This window comes from Sinohyriopsis cumingii, unplaced genomic scaffold, assembly GCF_028554795.1.
Source record: "Sinohyriopsis cumingii isolate HCF-2022 unplaced genomic scaffold, ASM2855479v2 utg002017l, whole genome shotgun sequence".
NCBI lineage: Eukaryota > Metazoa > Mollusca > Bivalvia > Unionida > Unionidae > Sinohyriopsis > Sinohyriopsis cumingii.
In genome coordinates, this window is record NW_028316105.1 from 836364 (window position 1) to 854495 (window position 18132).

Here is an 18132-nt window from a genome sequence, read left to right on the forward strand (position 1 = left end):
TTACATGAAAGACCCCTATTAAAGTTCGTTGTTTTGTATTTGCACTTAGCAAACCGTAAATAAATCTCCAAACTCCGCACTTACAATGGAATACTATGACTTTGTCAATCATCCAGTGTCTTAAAGTTTCAAGCAAATCACAAATTTGCTGGGATTGGTCGATGACTACATTCAGACAACTGTCAATCGTTGAAACCACACATGCAATATTATATCAACACCACGCCTAATCGAATAGCCTCTTGTAAGCTTGTCGTATATAGAAATATTTCCGATATAATAACCATAAGTCTGGAGTGAAAAGCAGAAGCAGTGTGTATACCCCAACGAGAAGGAACTGATACAATATGGCAGCCTGGCTAATGCTGCTTTTAACCTCTACGATGGTAGAAACAGCTTACAGCTGCATCATGGCAGGTACGTTATAACCACTGCCTTTATCTGTTTGTCTTTCATTCATTCTCTCTAAACACACGTATGGCTATGTGTATTGGCTATGGGGGCAACACGGGTTTTCGCTATGATATAATACATGTAGATGTTTAGATATTTAGAGGCCACAAAACATATTTATTCATCATTCTTTCGGAGAGTAATCTTTTCGATGTAGGGAAATTAATTTTCCCAAATGTTAATGCAAAAATCTTTTTGATGTGGGGAAATTAATTTCCCAAATGTTAATGCAAAACAATTATGAAGTGATTTTTCCCCTTTAAATATGTATAGCTTCCAGAATAAAATTAAAAGAGGTAACGACCTGTACTAATTGCACTAAACCAATTGTTTAAAAAATTCCACATCTGGGGTACGTTTCACTAAAGTGTGTAAGCTGTGATTAAGTTATTTTTGACGTAAGTTACTCAAGCGACCTTGAGTTAACAGTATTTTCCCGTTTCACTAACATCCCCTAATCGATGCACCAGCGTAAATACTCGCGTAACTTTAAAGCGTTATTATTTGCGTTAATTTTACACATGAGAAAAAATGTCGGCATTTATTGTATTTTAACTAAATCAAAATCAAAACTAACCAGACTAATTCCGGGACAGAACACTGGCCCTCGATACTTTGGATGACCTAAGTTTAATATCACGATATTTCTTTCCAAGAAACATGACCGATTTGGTGAGAGATGATATAGAGAGACCAACGCTGAGATTCCACCCGGTAAAAGCGACAGTCTGCAGTTGATTATGATCAATGAGGAATTTCTACATTATAATCATTCGTGACGTATGGAAATAACGATAAAAAGTATTACAAATCCTTGTTTTCTAAATGAATTTAATATGATGCACTTTTCATCACAATTCTTACTGCCTTCTGTTTCCCCCTCTTGTCTCATGCATAACGGACAAACCATTCAGAAATCTGGAGTGAGAAAGAAATGGAATTTGGGCTGGATTAAAACCTTGAAATAGAAATTACACAAAGTAACCTACACGAATATGGTTCGTCGTAACGATAAGTGTGCACTTTCATTGGGATTTATCTACAGTATTTATCAATGATACAAAGTTGCAAATCATGTTGACGTTATACAGTAAATTCATCTGTTACGTGATGCACATGCTGTGATGTATTTAATGTTTTTTTGTTTCTTAAACATGCTTAAAAAGGTCGAAAAATCGACTATGATTAATTTAATATAAAAATATCCAAAGACATCTCTCTTTCTCTCTCTCTCTCCCGTTGCAAGATACGGGAGAAAATCTGTGAAATAACAAACGTAGACGATTGTCGTTTGTATCATCCCACGATATATATGGACTTACGAGTGATAATAAAAGTTAAGGAAAACCGACCAAAGGAAGAGAGAGAGAGAGAGTTTAGGATCGGTGGTACTGCATCTGAAGCAGGACAATGCATTAGATCAACTTTAAATATATTAAAATATTTTGATTACGTCTTGTTGGTTCGTCATTTCGCTTAGTTTCTATTCCGCATTAATATGAATGAGACGGTAGGTGAATGGCTTAGAGTTCATGTGAATGGCATAGCTAACCTAACGTTTATAGTGTTCTACTTTTATTATTAAAACCATCTTTCATGTTTCAATCATAGGTGTGTAATATATTGATTTAATCAATGTGAAGAAACATAGAAAATAAAAAAATAAAACAATCAACTTATCAATGTGTGAAAGTGATTGTGAATAGCCACAAAAGGCATAGAACTACATTTTCTTGCGGACACACTCAGGGATGTGAGGAGTTCATTATGTCAGTCAATACACAGTTTCCCGGAGCATATCTTAACTCATTTGAAAGAGCAAATATATGTATTTATATATAATTTCTTTCTTGAAGGGAAATGCAATTGTTTGTTCATACAGAACATTTTTAAAACAGCTATTCGCGCGCCTTCAAAGTCAGAAATGTATTGTGTACCTTGGCTTGAACTATTAAAACGCTCATCGGCATTCTCTTTTTGCACCTGGTCGTCAAACCAGATCACCAGATTCCGCTGCTTAGTGATTATGGCTCTAAATCATGTCGATGCTTTCACTGCCTCTTTCACGCTATCTTTATCCATCAAGATCGTCGAAACGGTCGAATGCGCCAGCTACAAGTCACGTACTATCACTTTAACTTGTTTTACCAGCTTCATAGTCCTTTATGATCTTCATTTTCATCTCAAGATCGATTGGATTCCGTCGATTATTGATGCTTCCTCCAAGTGAAGTAATGCTCTTCCTTTTCGCCGGCATCTTGTACTATGGGGTGCACAATAAAGTACGAATTAATAAACAAAATATGTAGTCTTGGAGATTGCTAACGCTTCGTGTAGCTAATACATGTTCATATAATGACCGACTGCGGAAACTGACTGAGAAAGGGGATTCTCCGCGCTGGAGAGCTGGTCGTAAGTCCGAGTTGTGTTAAACAGGTAGGCCGTTCAGTGAGGAGACTCGGTCTATGCTAATAATAGATGTTCCAATGAGTATGCGTTTCAAATCCACTTTTCAACCAAAAACCAAGTAACATGTTTTAATATAAACATATTTGCAATCCTTGATGTGCGTCAACCGTAATCAAACGGCTCAAAACTGTTACAAGAAGCGAAGGTATCATTCAAAAGTCACAGAGATAGTTTAATCGGCGCTTCACATTTTTCTTCATAACCACTGGGTCCAAAATCTCCGAAGATAAAGTTGATCTGCCGAAAGAAAATTAACTTCACGTATGCATGATAGTTATATTCCAGTGGATAGGATTATCACTGAAAGAAGAGGGGATGATTGTTGTTTGCTTCATGTTAAGTAAAAATGGAACAAGGGGCAAACAATTTGAACTCAGAACATGTTTTTAAAGACTTTTTTTATAAACAGCCGGCAATTAATAGCCAGAATGTGATGAGCTTAATTTATGCTTGACGTAATATTTGAAAGGCAGTGATGATGCTGGTTAGAATAATACACTACACACAACTTGGGAAAGGCATTTAAACATAAAACCCCTTCCCCTACAGGCTCTTAATTAATAAGAATCGATTCTGTCTTGGTCACGAAAATTGGTTCCAACACTTATGCTTACCAAAAAGTAGTTGGGGGAAGAAGATATATTATTATGTTTAAACCTGTGGAAATCTTGATGATGTTATTTATGTGTACTTGCATAAACTACAATCAGCTACTTTCCCTTTGTGCATTCAATAACCTGTAAAATAGCTCTCCAGCCTTCTTTATTGAAGAGTATGAAAATTTATTGACAAGATATGAAAATGGTGGAAGCTTGAGACGGTCGGATTGATATTTGCTTCTTTATTTAAAATAAAAGTTATTGGAGAAAATTGTTTTACATTGGCCAATAGGTAGATGCCCATGTGATTTACACAGTGGTTTAAATTCGAGATTTGGTCTGTGCATTGAAGATGCGGCTCAACGTTTCCCGCCAACAATGACGATGCTCTCTGTATATTGAGAAATGGAGCCGGTACGGAACATTAGATCGGCACAATATTTGGAAGCTGCATTTGTTTTGACTGAATATCTTTATAAACAATTAGTTTTCCTTAGTTCATTTTGAATGTATTATAATATAATTTATTTATTTCCCTTTGTCTAGTGAGAAGCTTTGGAGAAACAAGTGATTTACTGTTTATATTGTCATCCAACACACTTTTTATACGTTGAGCTCTAACACTTAATTTTTTTTTACTTTAGTTCTAATTCTCTTAAACTCACTCCTTTAAATTCGTTAACTTAATGGAATGGTTATATTTACTGATGAAAGGACTACTCGTCATAAGAGTCATAATGACCTACATTCGCCCTCTGACGATAAATTCAAACGTTTGCATTTAGCCATTTCTTATCGAACTTCTGTAGTTCCCAAGCCTGATCGGTACATTCATTTAGAGGAGTCATATACACAAAAATTCTTGTTACAGTTTTTAATCTCTCCTTTTTTGTGTGGTTACATTTGCATAATCTAGTAATTCACGTTTGTTTCTTCACTTTTAATGTAATTGATATATTTCTGCCGATATTTAAAAATTTTAATGCTAGTTCATATTATTATTATTGTTGTTGTTGTTGTTATTATTATTATTCTATATTATTATTATTATTATTGAATGAAAATACAGTAACTACAAAGAACATAAACAGGATATGAAATCCGTTTGAAGAAGCTTTGCATATGTATCCGTAATTTATCATTGAAACGCATGAACGCGAAGGCGTCAAAACAAAATAAATTTTCAATCTTTTGTCCCATGTTTAATGTAAGATCATTGTAATGCTGCTATAATTCTGGCAAATCGTGACCATACTTTCTGTATTACGACTGATCTGGGAGGGAACAGAACTACTTTCTAATTATACAATTCTGGTAAATCTTGACCATACTTTTTGTATTACCAATGATATGGGAGGGTGCAGAACTACTTTATAATTATACATTTCTGGCAAATCGTCACCATACTTGTTGTATTACGACTGATATGGGAGGGAACAGAACTACTTTATAATTATAGTTTCAATGCATATTGAATATAAAACTCAACTACTGGCTAGGAGTGTGTGTTGCATTCTGAGGCTTTCAAAGTATAAACATGATGTTAGTACAGTAATACGAAGCAATCGTTCGTTTGGTGAGATACAGGCTTATATGGCTTTACAGATGTCCGTCGATCAAGATTCTAAGACAAAATGGAGCTGCACCGTACGATGAACCATTAAAAATCATTTATTATTAACATGAAAAGCAAAAAACAAACAGTTTATCAGAATGTTGCTAAGGATGAGAAACAGTGTTCGCAAATGTGCTTATAGACAGCGATAATTTATGCTGCATAGGAACTATACCAGTACACATGAAATTTTGATTCTCATATTAGTTGACTAGAACGACCATCAATATATTTAAAATCTTGATATGGGGCCCCGAGTGGCCGAGTGGTCTAAAGCGCTCTGCCATCTCACCTCTGTCTGCGTGGGTTCGAGTACAGGATTCGGCGAAGGTGGGTATGTGAGAAAGCTTGCCAGTAGCTTCTCGTGGGTCGGTGGTTCTTCTCGGGTTCTTCTCGGGGTTTTCCCGGGTTCTTCCTCCACCATTAATACTGGCCGCCATGCATAGCCTATCGTGTGCTGAAAACTGGCGTTAAACCCAACAATAACAACAAAAATCTGAGATCTATCCGTTTAATAGAAGTTATCTGTACGCCATCATTTGAATCAGACATAGCCACTTAAAACGCCTGCAATTGGATTTTCAAAATTCATTGCTTGTCATAAATACTGCATTCACTTTGTGAAGCTCAGCAGCAGGGAAGTAAGCCCTCTTAAGTATCGCGAGATGGAAAGTAAGATGGGAAAGAAAGAATTCAAATGATGAAGACTATATTGTCCACTTACTAAAGAATAGTAAGTAGTTCGGTGCCTCAATGATAAACAAGCATTTATTTGTTTTGTTCTGATCATTATGGCAGAAAAATCAATCTAATTGATGGTGTTAAATATGGAATAAAGTTTGTGCCATACTTTCTAACCCATCCTAGTTGCATACAACAGAGTAAATTAAGGAAAACAAACCTGGCGTTTCCACTGCAGTTGTAATTTGCATTATAACAGATAGCATGGCAATGGTCCAAATGACCAAACCCTAATGTATGTTCAGATGTGAATAACTGTCCATAAACGACTAGCAACTAGTTGCATCAAGTATTTGCAACAACAGCAACAAAAAACAAAAAAAGTTTAGTCCCTGCAGTATCTGGTCAATAAAAAGCCTCCTCTGTGGAAAACCCGAACGAATTTAAGGTTGGCCCTCTGTTGCTTTTATAATGAAAACTAAGTCTAATCATATCTATCCAATACAGGAAAAGAAGACTATATAAGCAACCATATAACTAAAGCAAACATGGCCAATGTTATCAGCTTAATGTCAAAATAAAGAAAAGTATTTACAATCGGATTTCCCATTTGCATAGGCGTGGAAATTTCGATGTGCCAGACGTATTTTACATGCTACAAAGGAACTATTCACCGCCATCATCTTATGAAATCTGTTCAGGGGGAATCGTACTCAATAATGTTTCTGCATCTTCATAATTAATTGAAAAAACAAAGCAAATTTTCACGTACTCCACATCCATTTGTTTAGTAAATTAAAGTATTGCGTATTGCATTATGAGATTTGGCATTATTTGTTTCTGCATTAAACAAAGTTGAGAAGGGAGATAAACGTCTTAATTTGAATGTTCTGCCTTTATGAGCTACTTCCCTTTGATGTGTGGTAGATTGTGTTATTTCTGATCCTGCCGACCTTTGATTATTTTATGCTTTAAAGTTCAAGAATTAAAAACGCGAAAAATATTTAAAAATGTAAAAGTCTGAAATTAATAATCTTTATTGCTTCTTTACTTAGAAATATCTCACAAATTGTTTTAATTTAAAACATACTTAGAAGATACGTTCTTAAATGAATGACATACCAGTCAGTTGTTCAAGGTGCAAACAATTCTATTACATACCACTCAATTGTTCAAGTTGAAAAAAACAGTATACAAGGTAATTATCATCTTTCATAATTGAGTATAGCCTAGCTCTTGCTATGTATGTCTAATCTTCATTCATTTTAAGTTATAAATGCTATTGATAACATAACCTGACCTTGTTCAAAATCGTGCTCATTTTCTTCTTGACCTGAATTATTGATTTTGCTTTTGCGGAAAATGTTTATCTCAGTTTGATTCTAGATCTTACGAAATCCAAGATGAATTTCCGGATCTTTTGTTTACTACACATTTTATGTTATAATTTTAGTAATAAGTTTTTAATTATTGCTTAGATTTTAGATTGTAAACATGCCAAACGTTCTAGAATGTTATTTTCCCTTAGGTTTTTGGCTTTTTGATTTATTCATCACATAATAAAATATTGCCGTTTAGAACAATTACATGGTTAGTTAAAAATTCCTTCACAAATATATATTTGCTTTCAGAGATAAAAATGGTACAATGTATATAGAAAAGGATGGATATGAAGTGAATGTGATTTTTTTTATAAATAGAAAAACAGATTGTTGTTAAAAAGTGATAGAGCTCTTAATTTATGAACTACTAAATAAACAAAAATTGTAATATTTAGGTCCAAGAGATTACGTATTTCTTAAATATGTGCATGAATGAGATATTTTCTTTTAAATATTCCAGATTACCAAAGCGTTTAACCTTGAATAACGTTGTTAAGGCTCTGTACTTGCTAGATTTATTTTATTAAATTTGAAGTCGAAAACGAAATGTTGAATAATATCCCTTTAATATCATATACGAAACTGGAATTTCATTATCCTATATTTTATTTCTTTACATTCACATGTAATTCACTTTTGATTTTTTCACTGTTTTATTGCAACATTTTATAAGTGCCTGCGCTATTTATATTTTATAGTGTGCAATAACAATACAAATCCTTCAAAACCTTGATCTGTGTTCTTATTTTCTCTTTATAACTAGATTCATGTATATAGTTGTGTCATGAATATTGTTGTATCCATAAGTTGGGTTTAGTTAACGCCAGCCCCGGTTATGACTTCATATTGAGAGCAATATTTCAACATTATAGTCGTTAGAGGTCTGTTAAATATTTCTTATGACAGACAATTTTATATATTTGTGAGTAAAACTTTACGGAGTTTATTCCTGTTCCTGCGAAATCCGTGACTATTTATTACCCATCGCTTTTCGCTCATCCCTGTGTATCTTCACAGGATTTCGACGTTATCTGAAGGTGCATCTGACAGCAACGTCTATCTTACCTACCGTTCGTAGTTTCGCTTTATCAGCCCAAGCTTATATTTATTGCATTTGTCGTACGTTTGCATGTCAGTATCTTGTCATTCACGTGAACGAACATTGACGCTTCTGTTAGGCAAGTTTCTCCTCACTTGCTTGTGTAATATACAAGTAGATTCTTCAGTGAATCATTCATTATATTCACAGTTTTGTTTGTTTTTTTCCCATTAGTTTTTTATCCTACTGTTGCGACTATTTGGTCTTATACTAGGAACAAAACGAAGGTAAACCAACAAGTTTAAGAAAAATTCACCAAACAGTCTAACAATTTATTTCCCTAGAACAATACGTAAAACTTTAAGAGGAACATACAATATTATGAATTGAATCCCAAATAATCATAGATGTTCTATCTAAAATAAAAAAAAATAGAATGTTCTGAATGAATTCCAATTGTGTTTAATGTGTTGATGTACTAATTGTCTTGAACGAATTTATGTACCAATAGTCTTGATGTACCACAGTATCTTTGAAAGAGTCATCAGTCTACCAATGTAGTGTTTTAATCCAAAGACTCAATGGGCACTTTGTAATTCCAATGAATAATTTTTTTTAAAAAGTCTCACATTTTAACAGAACACAAGTAAAAGCTATTCCAAAGACTGATTTTAAAACAGGAATAATTTTTTTATATAATTTTTTATATTCAGAGTGTCACCTAACCTATGACACAAATGACCTGGTTGTGGGTCCTTTTTAGTGGAAAATTCCATTAAATATTGTCAACAAGTTTGCTTCCAAAACATTGTAAGGTCGTAACCAAGGTTGGGTCATGCACTCAGATTCAAATAGTTATCTCATAAAATGACAAATGACAATAGTCAGATACCCTCAATGATTGACAAAGGTCAAGCACAATATATATATATATATATATATATATATATATATATATATATATATATATATATATATATATATATATATATATAATTGCAATAGATTGTTATTATTTTAGGCAATTAGTCTTTAAGTATTGCATAAATATTGTTCTTCGCCAGTAATAGGAAGACATATTGTATTTATCAAGCTTCAGATACATTCTTAAATTTTTAAATGGATGGATCACTTGTTATTTCAGTAAATAGCGTGTTCTACAGTTGAATTCTGCAAGGAAGAATTTTTGCAATAATGTAGTTTTGCACAAAATTGTCCAATCGTATTCACTGATTTAGTGGTGTATGTCTCGTTGTTAACAGCAAAAGGTTAAATTACATATTGCAACTACTTTGGAGCAAAACCATGGCGCATTTTAAACAATTAAATTAATATATTCTTATAACGTGGAATATTTCAAGCTGTCCTACATGGTTTCCTCATTTAACAGTGCCCGGGCCGCACTATTGGTTGCTTTCATAGATTCATATTTATTTTTTTAGCAGAAAGTGTTATTCGTTTCATAGCTTCAAAATTAATTTTTCTAATTTGTTATTGCGCAACATCGTTATTGCAGATACCATCATCAAAGTCAAACGAGAGAACGATATACCAATGGTACATTCTTTCCAAGGACAAGAGACCCAATCAACATTTCCAATTCTTTAAAGTATCAACGTTGCCCCAGGCCTTTTCAGAAGTATTCTTGACATATGGATCCCAGGCGGCATGACCAGACAATTTAATACCTAAGTGGTTATATTAGAATAAATGTTGAATACCTTTTGATATTCAACGATTATAGACACATTGTAGTGTCATCAGCGAAAATTCTTAGTGACGATTCTATATCGCTTACTGTGCCATTTATATATGCCAAAATAATGTTTATCCAAGGATCATTTCTTGAGGGACTCCTGAATTAGTAGTTTGAACGTCCGAGAAGCTGTATTTCAGGATAACTCTTAACCGTCTTTAATGATCTAATCACAAAGTAAACTACCTTGAATGCCGGTCTTTTTAAATCTGAAAAGTGATTTTGAATTCCACTCACGATTAAACTTGTATCAAAGAAAACAGTTTGAACTTCCTTTCCTTGGTCAAGAGCTAAATAAATTGTAGTGTGTGTGAATGTATATTTTCACGGATATGTATGTATGTATGTATGTATGTAGGTAGGTAGGTAGGTATGTGTGTGTGTGTGTGTGTGTGAGAGAGAGAGAGAGAGAGAGATATGTGCCTCATAGGTTTCGTGATGTGCACTTTTTTGTAACATCTACGGCCCTTTCCCATCAACGTCACATTTCTTGTGGTAACGAGATTTTGAAGATCTGGATTTGTTCCAAAGTTTGGTTTGCCAGCACAATTGTATCAGTGCATCGCCTTGCACATAAATGTGTAGCGATATATGAGCTATCTAATGTATCAAACTCTAAAAGCTCAAGAATATTTGAACAACTTTCATTACTACTGCTTAAGAATTATTCGTAATATATACCATTCATAATTGACTCAACATTTATTTTAGCAAATACAAAAGATGATGTCATCGCATTCACCTTGGGTCAGAAGGAGCATTTTCATGATGCACATGGATCAACTATGCCTTTCAACAAGGTAATGTGTTTCATACAAGAACAACATGGATCAACGATGGCTTTCAACAAGGTAATGTGTTTCATACAAGAACAACATGGATCAACTATGGCTTTCAACAAGGTAATGTGTTTCATACAAGAACAACATGGATCAACTATGGCTTTCAACAAGGTAATGTGTTTCATACAAGAACAACATGGATCAACTATGGCTTTCAACAAGATAATGTGTTTCGTACAAGAACAACATGGATCAACTATGGCTTTCAACAAGGTAATGTGTTTCATACAAGAACAACATGGATCAACTATGGCTTTCAACAAGTTAATGTGTTTCATACAAGAACATTAATTAGCGTAATCTGACATGGTCTTCTGTAACCGTACTTGTACACAATTAGAAATAAATTTGAAGTTCTAAACTCCTCCGTGGGTGGTGTTGTATGTATGTATGTATGTATGTATGTATGTATGTAAGTCAGTGGTTAAAGTGCCAATTTCAAAAATCGGAAAAAATACGGGTTCCAACGTTACCAATGAATCAGCACATGCCCACTGCAGTCGTCTGTCTTAGGGCAATGCGCTAAACCACAATACTAAATAATCTAATTGAGTTGCAAGGACTTTAAACATAAACCATCACTTGTTTACAAAAAATAAACGTTAAATTTACATTAATTATATTTTGATTTGAGTTAGTATGTACTCTTCTCATTTTGAGAAAGCAAATTAAATGCAAGACAAAAATGCATTTTGATATATTTGGTTTTGCAATATAGAAATATGGACGATGTTCTGTGATATATATATATATATATATATATATAATTATATATATATATATATATATATATATATATATATATATATATATATATATATATATATATATATATATATATATATATATATATATAAATAATGATCAGACAATACAATACCAGTTACATAATTTCTATATTTCTATAAATAATTTGCAATCAAAACGATGACATAAGATTTGAAAAATGGGTTACATAATAAGTTTTAATAGCTTTTCTCATGTAATACTAATCTACACATTTCAGTTTATTACAGCTTTGAAGAACAGCAAAAACTTTTCTTCTTGAGGATGTGCTTAACAGTTTATGCTTAAATACAAAATATGTATTACTGGTAAAAAAAATCTTTAATGACGCATACGCTCAAGTTTAACACCATTCTTACAATTATCACTTATTCCACTGCAATCGTTTTTGTTACAGACACTATTCAATGATACTTCTGCTGTTATATATTATGTTTATGCAGCCCAAAGTCACGTACTTAAGACCGTCAAGCTCCTATTAACGAATCTTCCATCCCTTTGAACGAAGGTAGATTTAGTCCGTGAACTTCCACATTATGCACGAACCTGTATCTCGATTTCGAATTTTAGTTCTTGATAAAGCCATCACGTAACTTTACGTCAGGCTAAAAATTAAATAATCATTGTCAAAAATGTTTTAACAAAGGCAGTAGTCGAATATCCATTTTTTTCAACGGAAACTAAACTAACATGGAAGTCTTGCTGCAAGACATGCCTTTGCATGGTATTATATCAAAATTAACATCAGTGCTCTATATCATGTATTTAGTACCTGTTGACAAAATTACGCCAATTATGACATATAGAACGTTAAAGTCAAAGTGTGTTGTTTTTAAATATTATATTTTGCCAAGCTATTAATTTAATTACCAAACCAAATTACATTATATTACCGTAATAAACAAACTCTGGCCAACATGCAAATGCTAAGTCCAGACAAAATCTGGTGCTCAATAATATTTCAGTGTCAAATATAAAAAAAACTAGGTGTGGGATGTACATTTAAAACGATATGCGTCACATATGTCTCCTTCTTTAACGATTATTGATCACAGTTCTTTCTTTTATAGCTCATTGATGTCATGGGGCTGCCATCAAATTTTCAGACCTCGGGAGTTTTCACGTGCCCTGCCGAATGAGTTTACAAGTTTCAGGTCTATTCACTGACTACCAGTGGCAAACGAATCTGGCTAGAGCTGTACAGAAATGAAGAATTGGTCGCATCGATGTATGGATACACTCCGGATAATTACGCCGCAGCAGGCAACGCTGTGATACTGTTTCTCACAGAAGGAGATGCGATTTTCGTCAAGACACGTGACCAGTATGATGTAATGTTGTTCGGTACCCCCATCAAATTTATACTACGTTCAGCGGCGTGCGAATACCAAATAGCGGAGTGGCAGGTAGCAATTCCTCTAAAATTGAAATGATAGGGCAAAATGCTAAAGTTCTCATTACGTGTTACATTTATGTAATAATTGTTTGAATATGTCTGCCTCGAGGGATTCGAAATAGCTTATTGTTCGTGTATTTCCTCAGATATTGAGATATATTAATAGTTTATGGGATGTTGCTTTAGGTTCTCTCTGGGCTTTTGTATTTCGAGTATATATTTTTTGTTTTGTTAAATAGTTTCATCTCTTGACGGAGAGCTTGGAACATTGGAAAACTTTTTCTACTACTTAATTACTTCTTTTCTTTCTTTATATATGATTACCGATTTTTTAAAAACATCTCTGTCACACAGTAATCTTTTTTGGGATCATATATGACAACTTATATTTATATTTTATTACCAATTTGTTTATATTAAGAAACATCAGCCTTCATCAATAGAGTTAGAAAGTGCGACATTATAATTTGTTTTCTTTCAGCATTAAATGGCTATAAGGACGACATCTCATTTTCTGCAACTTTGTCTAAAAACAAGGTCTTCCAACAAGGTTCCACCATCTTGTATAACAAAGTTTTACTGAACCGAGGCAATGGATAAAATATATTAAGAGGAATTTTTACGGCCCCTGTCCATGGAATTTACATTTTTCATTTTTTCTCCCTGGCTGATAAGGACTCCGAAATATGGCAGGAATTATATCATAACAACGACTACGTGTGTGCTCTTTATGGACGTACACCCTCGGAGTTTGCAGCGGTCGGAAACACCGCCATTGAGCACCTGAGATCAGGGGATATTGTGCAGATAAAAGCCAGGCAGAACAATACATTGTATGGGCAACAAGATCAGCTCTACAGCACATTCTCTGGTGCCCTAATAATCAGAGAGTCACCAAACATACCGCGTAAGTTGATTTGTTTAATAATAAAAGTGAAAAGAAAATATATAATATAGAAGACAAATCCTTTTCAATATCCACAATTCTGTATTTGATCTTGTCTGGAATACTGAGTGACCTTCATATGGTAGTAAAGTCATCACTTTATGCATATAATGAAGCTTGATGTTCTAACAATATTTTAATGGATTACAAATTAAAATGTGGTATTTCAAACGATTCCTTTAATGTTACAACTGATGTGGAGGGAAACTTAAATAGCACTGCATATTCTTTCATACGTCTCCTTTTTGCAGTGAGTTCCAGGATGATTGCTTTCTCTGTCGGCCTATCAACAAGTACTGTAGCATCAGCAAACTCGAAGGTTATGTTTGACCAAATCTTCATAAATGTAAAACACACATATAACCAACGAACAGGAGATTTCACAGCTCCAAGAGATGGATTTTATGAGTTCAACGTGCATGCGCTGGGTCAGTCTGGGAGTCCAATTTGGCTTCAATTATTCCATAATTATAAGTAAGTTTCAATATTAGCTTTTTCTTAAAACAAGTAAGAAAATAACAGCAATGACGAATATTACATTGTTATAAGTTACTTGATTTTGACTTCATCATCATCGTTACTATTGCCATCATCGTCATTATCGTGGACAATGTTTATGTTGTCATCACACCACAATTGCTATCAGCATCAGCTGTAGCTGAAATATAAATTGATTTATCTGTATGTGACTACATATTTGTATTAAGAAACGCTACAGAGGAGATTTTACATAGTTAAATTAAGCAATGTTTTTGTATTAATATTTTCACCAGTTTTCTACCACTATGAAATAAAAGTTATACAGTTTCAGTTCCAGTTTTGTGGGATTATGCAATTTACCTTATATATACAGCGGCAGGGGGCAAAAGCACCAGCCGCTGAGAAATAGAAATAACCAAAGGCCTTGTAGGAAAATACTTTAACGCGGACTATGCTGAACCATACTAGTGTTTGAGTCTGTGTTTCCTAAACAAACATCGGTAGTTTGTATTTAATCGTGTACCATGTATATATCTTTGTGGAGATACTTTTGTATGCTTTTTAATGTCAAAACGACAATAAAACAGTAGGGGAGCATACCGTTTATATTGAGAAGTAAATTACCCCTAAACATTTTAGGCAAAATATTTTAGAGCTGGGTCAGCCCATCCAAACCATTTATTGACCATGTGTTTCTGTCCCATACTAAAAAATAGAAGTGACCAAACACAAGAATTTATCAATCGAGTTGATAGATCATTTTAGCATTTAAACCTGTTGATAGATAGTTACCAAACCGTAAACCAATATTTGTTTTAACTGACGCTCCATTTTTTAATTGATAAATTAAATGCAGTAAATGAAAAATCATGTAATTTATGGAAGCCATCCATATTAAAAAGACGGATTAATAAAACTACTTGTGTCAAATCTATGGTTTTTCGTGCACTTAGATACCTGCTGGCGGTTTTGTTCAGAACATTTCTTTTTGCGAGCGATCAAATATTTTGTAAGATACTTCACACGTATTATCATAATGCATCTTAAATGTTTATCTGATATTACTCCTACTGCAATGCGTATGTTCATTAATAAAAGAATAGTGCGAACATCTGGGTCTATTATATTTAATTGATGAGCCATGACGTTTAATATTTAGGAACCTTAACTCATTTACTAATGAACTATGTTGCCAATGTGAATTATGATGTCTGAGGCAAGTTGACCCACTTACAGTTGTGTTTTTCATACTTACTATAATACTTACATTTCATTCTTGCCTCCTTTTATTATTTATGTGTATGTACGTATGCTAAGTTATACCATTCAGCCTTATGTCGTAGCTGTTTTCCTTATGTAATATGGATACACGCAACGTTGGCAATAGTTACCCATCCCTTAATTACATTTTTCTTTTTTCGCTTCTGCTTCTATCATACTACATTTTATGCAATTATTACACTTTCTCGTGTGCTATCAAAAATATGCAAAATAATGTTTTCAAATATACCATTAAAAACTAACCATGCAACATAACATTATATGCAGCATAATAAAGTCATTCCTTTTCATACATCTGATTCATAATGAGATCAGTCACAATTTTCCTACATGCACTTACACGTTGCGTTCTCTATTGGCACTTACACGTTGCGTTCTCTATTGGCACTTACACGTTGCGTTCTCGATTGGCACTTACACGTTGCGTCCTCTATTGGCACTTAAACGTTGCGTTCTCGATTGGCACTTACACGTTGCGTTCTCTATTGGCACTTACACGTTGCGTTCTCGATTGACACTTACACGTTGCGTTCTCTTTTGGCACTTACACGTTGCGTCCTCTATTGGCACTTTTTAAAGGACAAATCGGATTCTTGTATCAGTTAAAACTTAGTTTGAAGAGGTAATCCGTCTTGAAACTAGGGGTTACACAGAACAATAACGAACCACTTAACAATTAAAAGTTACAACAAATATTTATTTGAACGTTCTGTAACGTTTAGCTCTTAGAAAATTGTAATAAAGTTGCTACTTCGCATTCTGTACCATAAATACGACTATTTCATTTATTTCTTTTTCCTCCTTTATCAGGTATAAAGTGTCTTTGTACAGTCTGGTTCCAGAAAGGTATGGATCCACAGGTAATTCTGCAGTCATCCGACTTTACTCTGGTGATGTTGTTTACGTCAAGACACGATACGATAGGAATTCAGCTTTGTACGGCGGTCCCAAGAACATATACTGCACGTTCTCTGGTTACCTTGTCTCGTCCACACCTTAAGGTATATCTATGGTTGGCTGACGAGATAAATATAAGTCTGTTTTGACATACTTTAATATATATTTTGAAATACCAATTGCATTAATTTCCTTGCAAATTTTGTGATATTTTTATAGCTTAGAAATATCAGTGTTTAAAACAAAAATGTTAGTACTCTAAACTTTGTCTCCTGTAAAGGAGATCTCTCTAGAATATTCTGAATTCAAATGACGTTACCTGAAAACATCACTTGGATATTATGACTGGAAGTTTCACATGCATGTACGAAAGAAAATAAAGATAAGAATATTTGTACATTTTTAGATTTGCTATTGCAGAGTAGCAACTAAAACTCTGCTGGAAGCTAACTATATATTAAAAATGAAGTGTCGTATATGTATATATATGCAGACAAATAAATCTTTTAATATTGTTCTTTCTCCTGGATAGTGTTGCTCAGAAAAATGGCACATGAGCTTTTAAACCAAATTATTGTCATCACATACATCTAAGACTAATATATTTTCGCATTTGTCGGACGAACAAAATTGTTAGATTTTCTAACATTTGTATACATTTACATCTATCCTAATTTTGTGTCGTTGCCATATTTCCCACATCTTTAGCCATCCAATGCGGATGAGCTCGGATGTCACTCCACTCAACTTTTAAAGCCCCAATAACCAATGAACTAATTAAACAAAAGTGGCGGTATTAGGACAGAATTCAATATACTAATTATAGGATGGACAATATTAATATTTTAATATCATAGATAATATATTGTTGTTAATACTTCAACGCATAACGCGCATACATATATCTTAATTAAATTCAATGAAACGCATACTTACAATGTTTCACTTGAGGGCAGCCATTTCACTCTTAAGCATAAAAGGAATTCTCCTGTTAAATGCACAATGAAAATAATTCATGATTTCGATAGCTTTGGTAGTATACATACATTTACTGACTTACACATAATATTATTTATATACATATTATTTCGTTATAAATCTATTAAGAAATATATTAAATTTAGGACTTACTACAATAAAATGAAATTAATATGATATATGTACTGTATTTGTCATCCGGCATATCATCCCTTTATATTCACACATTTTATCACCCTTTATATCCCATCATCACTGCCTGGTTGTATTCAGAGTTTCCTTGCAAACAGGTATCACATGTTTATTTGTATTAGAATTACAATAAACTTACTATTCAAAATCGTATTTAATATCCTTTTAAAATGGAGCTTTTGATTTTCAAATAAATCAGCTTTCTAATTTTGTTTAAAAAAATAATTAAAAAAGAACTTTGTTTGAAACCTACTGAAAAAATATGTTACATTCACTATTATGTGAATATACCCTAAAACAACATAAGTGATTATATTCCTAATAAATTTGCTGTCTATTC

At 33.4% G+C, this 18132-nt stretch overlaps 1 pseudogene across 1 annotated transcript; it reads left to right on the forward strand.

Moving 5' to 3' along the window:
• Positions 1-266: 266 nt before the first annotated feature.
• Positions 267-17777, forward strand: LOC149771236 (uncharacterized; annotated as a pseudogene). Its single transcript, XR_016418380.1, has 6 exons — positions 267-417; positions 10706-10794; positions 12693-13028; positions 13500-13925; positions 14216-14438; positions 16536-17777. The product of XR_016418380.1 is annotated as an uncharacterized LOC149771236 (transcript).
• Positions 17778-18132: the final 355 nt, after the last annotated feature.